Genomic DNA, 5,978 nt, shown 5'->3' with positions numbered 1-5,978 from the left:
TTACTTGCGGATTTTTGGACACGAACTTCGCCCAAATACACCAATCTAGTCCGAACTCGCCATACCACGCATTGGGACCTCGCTAGAAATCCACATTCCCAATGTGCTGGGGGGCTAATTGTTGGGGTCGAAAACGGTTACGACGAAGTTAACGTCCAAATTCCCAAAGAAGAAAAAACATAGAAAAATTCTTCGACAAATATACTTTCGAAATAGATTCTTCTTTACAAAAAACCTTTGCGGAAGAAACACGAATCATCGGACAAGAGCTCGAAAAGGATCGTTACGCAGCAACCAAACGCGTTCTCCGCTCGGTCGCTACGTCGTAACCAAGTTCGAGCCAAAGCTCAGTCACTACATAACAGCCAAACGCCCATTCCGCTCGGTCGCTACGCAGCGACCGAGCCGGAGACGGAGCTTCCGAAACGTCAACACGACATCAGTCTATGCATTCTCGTCTACCCTTCGATGCTATCTCCCGAAAACCGTAGCGAACCCATCTCACATTCCCCGCGGAAAGTTCATTCTTTATCGAAAGAAGCCATAATAAACGCTTCGAGTCGAAAGACGGCCCAAAGGGACCTAGGACAAGACTCGAGGCCCAAATTACGATTTCTTAACCAACAGCCCGTAAATCGCATGTCGGTTTACGCTTGGTACGCAAGGGGAGATAAATGTCAAGTTTCCATGGATAAATACGAAATTTTGAAGATAATTACAAAGATCGGAAAAAATGGAATATCTCCATTTTTATGCTATGACGGCTTAAGGGCAGAAGAGGAAAGGCGTAAAACGACCTTGGAATCAGTATATAAGGGGTCCTAGGCGAGAGGCACCAGAGAGAGACTTTGGGGGAGAAAACTTAGCACTTAGAGCAATTAGGCAACTTTCCGTTTTTGTTATTTCGAGCTGCGACTCAACTAGGTTTTGCAGTCTTAGGTTGTTAGAACTAGGAATCTCGCCGACAGCTCTCGTGGCCAAGGCTTCTACCTTGTTGTAACGCTCATACGCGGATTCGGAATAAAACTCCTTTTGCTCTCTTTTGTGATTTCTTATTTCTTTTTGACTTTAATTGCGTGTTCTGATTGCTTGGCGTGTGGTTTAGCAGATATCTGGGACCTCTGGGAAATTAGGGTTTTCCTAACTTTCCTTATTTAAACGGAAATCGAAAGTGTGAATTTCGGTTCCCACAGTTCCCACAACCACCTGGTCTACGATAAAGCCTGCCACCTCCCTGTCGAGCTAGAGTACAAGGCAGCTTGGGCTGTCAAGCTTCTGAACTTCGATATCAAATCAGCCACGGAGAGGCGCAAAATCTAAACCCACAAAGTGGAAGAGATATGGCATCTCGCCTATGAGAGCTCCAAAATCTATAAGGAGAAGACCAAAGCCTACCATGACATGCAGATCATTGCCAGACGCTTCAAACCAAACGATAAGGTCTTGCTTTTCAACTCCAGGGTTAAGCTGTTCCCATGCAAGCTGAAATCAAGATGGTCTGGACCTTTCACCATCAAGGAAGTCCGACCCTATGGGGCTATTGTGTTGCTGGATAAAAAGGGAGAAGAGTTCGTTGTCAATGGTCAGCGCCTCAAGCACTACCTTGCTGACTCCACTATTGCGGAGGGTGAAGAAATTCCCCTAAGCGATCCCTTATAAGCCTAATCGGTTGATCCAAGTCAAGCTAGTGACTTTAACCAAGCGCTTAGTGAGAGGCAACCCACTGGTGAGTGTACATATCGTTTTCTTTCCGTTTACTTTCTTTTTAAGATTAAATTTACAGAAAAACAAGAAAAGCCGAACTCTTCAGTCAGAACAACCGAAGGACTGTTCCCGTTGTGGAACAACCCAACACATGTTTCCAAGGTAAGTGTCTCAGACCCAAAAAAAAAAAGGGATAAAAGGAAGCTGTTAGGGTTTCGCCTATTTAAAGCCTCACTCTACCTCTTCCCCGTCTCACTCGCCGTACACCTCCCCCACCACTTGCGAATTAGAGCAATCACCAAAACCTCAATTTTCATTCATTTTTAGTGATTCTTGCTTCTAATTTGCTTGGATTTTCGAGTTCTCTCTGTTTTTGCAGTCAATTTCCCTCGATTCATAAGATGCCACGCACTAAGCAATCAGGAAAGAGAACAAGGGTGAACCTCGTGAGCAACACGCCACCGCTGCGAGGACAACAACCGACCTCCGCATCCTACCCATGGCCTCGTGAACAAGAGGGTGAACCGATTGATCTCAACAGCCCAATGCTTTTAGACTTTAACTGCGAGGGGTGGGATAAGGAAACAGTTGGGCGTTACAACTCCCACCTCAAGGTCGATATCCTACCTACTCGTTTCGGCCATGCTGAAACTCTTGCTGATCTCGGGATCGACGAGGATGCGTTCGAAACATTGCAAACAATGGGGATAGCTCCCCTCTGTTATCAGGCACATGAGCGCTACCCAGACCTTGCCTGCCAAGTGCTCGCTACTGCCACCATTACTTACGAGGACTCCTCTGCGCCCTCCTACGCCAACTGCTCCTTCTAAATCATGGCTGATGGAGAGTATTGATCACTGTCCCTCGACAAACTCAATGAAATCTATGAGATCGCGAATGAGCCGAAAGGGGTAGCAGTGGCAAAAAAGTTCTCCCCATCAAACGCCTTCTGAGACTTCATTGCAAATGGGAACTTCACACCTGGCAAGGCAAACCAGTCGCAGATCAGGAACCCGGCACTTAGAGTCATTGCAAAGATCATTTCAAACCTCCTGTTCGCCAAGGATCAGACTTCCAAAGTGACAAACGGGGAGCTGCAAACCCTGTATGCAGGTATTGAGGATGAGATCCGCGCTTCAGGGTCTGGCATTCCAATTCAGAAGGTAAAGACAAACCCATGCTTTCATTTCATCACCATGCTTTGCGAGAGGAGGCTCTGTCTGATGCGCGGCTCGAACAAGAAAGACAGAAGCGGTAGTTTGCTCACACCACTATTCAAGCAGTTCGGCATTGATCTAACGATGTACAAGGTGAACACAGAGATTCAGTACCTCGACCTCAAGTACCTAAATGGCATGCCACATTATGCGAGACGAGGATACATACAGCTTCTACGACAAGGAGGGTAACCAGCTGTTCACCAAGCTTCCTCACCCTGAGCTCACCAACTTCAGGGTGTTCGACAACATCCGTTTCCTCCCACCAACTGAGCTTTTATGCACCGACCCTCGTGCCCCTGCACCTGATGCGGAAATGGATGATGTGGAGGACATTACCCCTGAAGCAGACATGTCATATGACCTCGGAGAACTCGCAGATGTGGCATATGATCAGGCATATCGCCGATGGATGGTGGATTCGCAGCGGAAGAACAACAGCCTCATGAAGAGGATACTCCATCTCGTTACCGGCGGCTGTCTTGGTGGAGACACCCAGAGACAATCACCAGCAGAGCAGACTCCACGATCGCACCGTCCAAGAAAGGAACCTATGGGAACAACACCTTCAATTGCGCAGGTTCATCGCTCGCGCAACAGACGCTTGCTTGATCCGGCCGAGAGCGGCGAGTCCGACTGAGTCCACAAGGACTATTCTCTATCCATTGTTCTATCCATCTGAACTTTTTATTTTTATGCTTTGTGTTGCTATTTGGCTGACCTCGATTTGGTTTCACACCAGGGATGGTGTAAATTAAGTCTGAGGGAAGCACTTGTTGTGTGTTGATACTCTATGTCTTTATCGAGTTAGTTAAAACTCTTGTGGGAATTAGGACCTTATTATGTGATGATCTCTTAACCTCCTCGTGCTCTAACATTCTTATCCAGTGACCTTAGTAGTGACGAAAGACCCACACTTGGACCTGGAACACTCCTGACTTACCTCATTTGACTCTCCAAAAGTTTTCAACCGATCAGGTTACACTGGGTAGACTTACCTCCACCTAAATTGAACCTAATCTTGACTGAAATTCTTCTTGTTATGGGCACTAGATCAGGGAAACGAGACCTACACTCAGGACTTCTTATCATTTTTACCAATCTTGCTGATCATGAGTGGCTAGCTCATCTTTAGCTAGTTCCCACCTTGCGCCTAAGCCTTTATTTCACCCTCATGCACTCTGTTTTTCAGTGTCATATGTGCAGATATGTGGAAAAAGGTCGGAGAGGGGAGGATCGACACAGCCTCTTACTCGTCTCTGCCATACATCAGAAGGGGAGAGATCAAGCTTGTAGGGAACAGTCGGTGAGACCATGTTCTAACAAGAGAACAGTCGATGAGACCACGTTCTGACAAGAGTACAGTTGATGAGTGCATGTTCTAACCAGAGGAACAATGGCAACCAGTGAGCACCAAAAAAATAAAATAAACCACCAGTAGCTGCGAAGCATCATTCGTTGCCTTCCACCAAAAGGTATAAAATTTCTTTCTCTCATGAATTCTGGACTTTATCTTTTGATTACAATCTCTGCATGTGTACTTCGTAAATGATAAAATGGTCCACTTAAACATGATGATTCTTAATCTGATATTAAGTCATTGTTCTTGATGTGTGTGTGATTGTGCTTAGCTTAGCTTCGGTTTTAATCGATTTTAATTGATGTTTAGTTCATGTTCTGTTTTTTATTGTGGCTTGATGTTTGAAACTGTATGAGCTGTTTTATGGTTTTATTGTTAACTGTTACTTTTCTGCTTGAAAAGGCGATTAGTATGTGAGTGTGATTGTGTTTTAAAAGACTACTGATGCGTTTACAAACTTAGTCACACTAGGAGCCAAATCCAAGCTTATGTCTTTGATGGTAAGTGTAAACAACATTGATTTAGAAAGTGATGAATATGTTATTGAAAGTGAGTTTTGTTTTTTTTTTTAGTGATCGGAGCAAGTGTCCCTAAGCTGCTTCTTGATTATGTCTTCTCTGCTTCATCAAGCCACCACCGGAGCTTCTCTCCTTCATCAAGCCACTACCGGAGCTTCTCGTCTTCTCTGCTTCATCAAGCCACCACCGTGCTTCTCTGCTTCATCAAGCCACCACCGGAGCTTCTCTACTTCATCAAGCCTCCACGGGAGCTTCTCTGATGCAACGGATCCAAGTCCAGAACCTCCTGAAGCAAAAATAACCTGAGAGAAAATCTGTTGAGAGGCTTGTCCCATCTTCATCAGCTTTTTCTTCGCTGTAAGATTAGTTTGATCTCACTTGACTCTCATCATTGTTTTTCTGTGCGTTCAATGATTGATGCTTTTGTCTACATACAGATCAGGAACATGGCTGAGAAAGTACCGTCATTTAAAACCAGTGGAACTCTTTGGTTTACTGATCTCACCACTGCAGATACTACATATATCTTGCCACTTCTCACCGCCATCATTTTCATAATTATGGTGGAGGTAGTAGGAGCTCTTTACAAGTCCTTATCTTCAGACCTAATATATATTGAAAGCAAGTCTTGTATTGTTTTTCTGTCTCTAGTCGAACATGCAGGAAGGTATGGAAGGGAATCCAGTAGCTGGAACTATGAAGAAATTCTCAAGAATCATTGCCTTTCTCTTTATTCCAATTCTGATGGGCATTGAAAAGGTAACTATTACTCTCCCTCCCTCTCTTGACTCTTTGATGTTGATAATAAGCAATGATTTTTTTTGGGCATGCATTGTTCTGTTACCGGCTCACTTCCAACCTGTTTACTCTTGGGTATGGATTAGGCAAGTCCCCTCCCCTCTGTCTTTCCCACAGAGTCTTGAGACGTGAGATAAAAGAGTTTTGATGTGACATATTGTGTGTGTATATAATGTGTGCAGCACTAAGACGTCCTGATGTGAGGAAGCTCTTGAATCTCCCGGATGCTGTCACCTCTTCTTCTACCGGGCAGCCAAAGCCGCCTTCGCCTATTCCGTTTTCCTTTGAGCAGCCAAAAGACCAAAGTGTTATTGGTCATGAAGATCCTCCTATGGTGAACAAATAGCCCTTCATGGTATTGTGCTTCATGGTATACGTATA

General features: G+C 44.9%; 1 long non-coding RNA gene across 1 annotated transcript; it reads left to right on the top strand.

Annotated features, from left to right (window-relative positions):
* Positions 1-4,857: 4,857 nt before the first annotated feature.
* LOC106300567 lies at positions 4,858-5,682 on the top strand. Its single transcript, XR_001262035.1, has 3 exons — positions 4,858-5,156; positions 5,237-5,368; positions 5,451-5,682. It is a non-coding gene; the product is annotated as an uncharacterized LOC106300567 (long non-coding RNA).
* The last annotated feature ends 296 nt before the right edge of the window (positions 5,683-5,978 follow it).

The sequence above is a fragment of the Brassica oleracea genome, chromosome C1 (assembly GCF_000695525.1).
Source record: "Brassica oleracea var. oleracea cultivar TO1000 chromosome C1, BOL, whole genome shotgun sequence".
In the NCBI taxonomy this organism is placed as follows: Eukaryota; Viridiplantae; Streptophyta; class Magnoliopsida; order Brassicales; family Brassicaceae; genus Brassica; species Brassica oleracea.
Note: the sequence above shows the minus strand (reverse complement) of the source record. Positions and strands in the feature narration are given on the sequence as shown.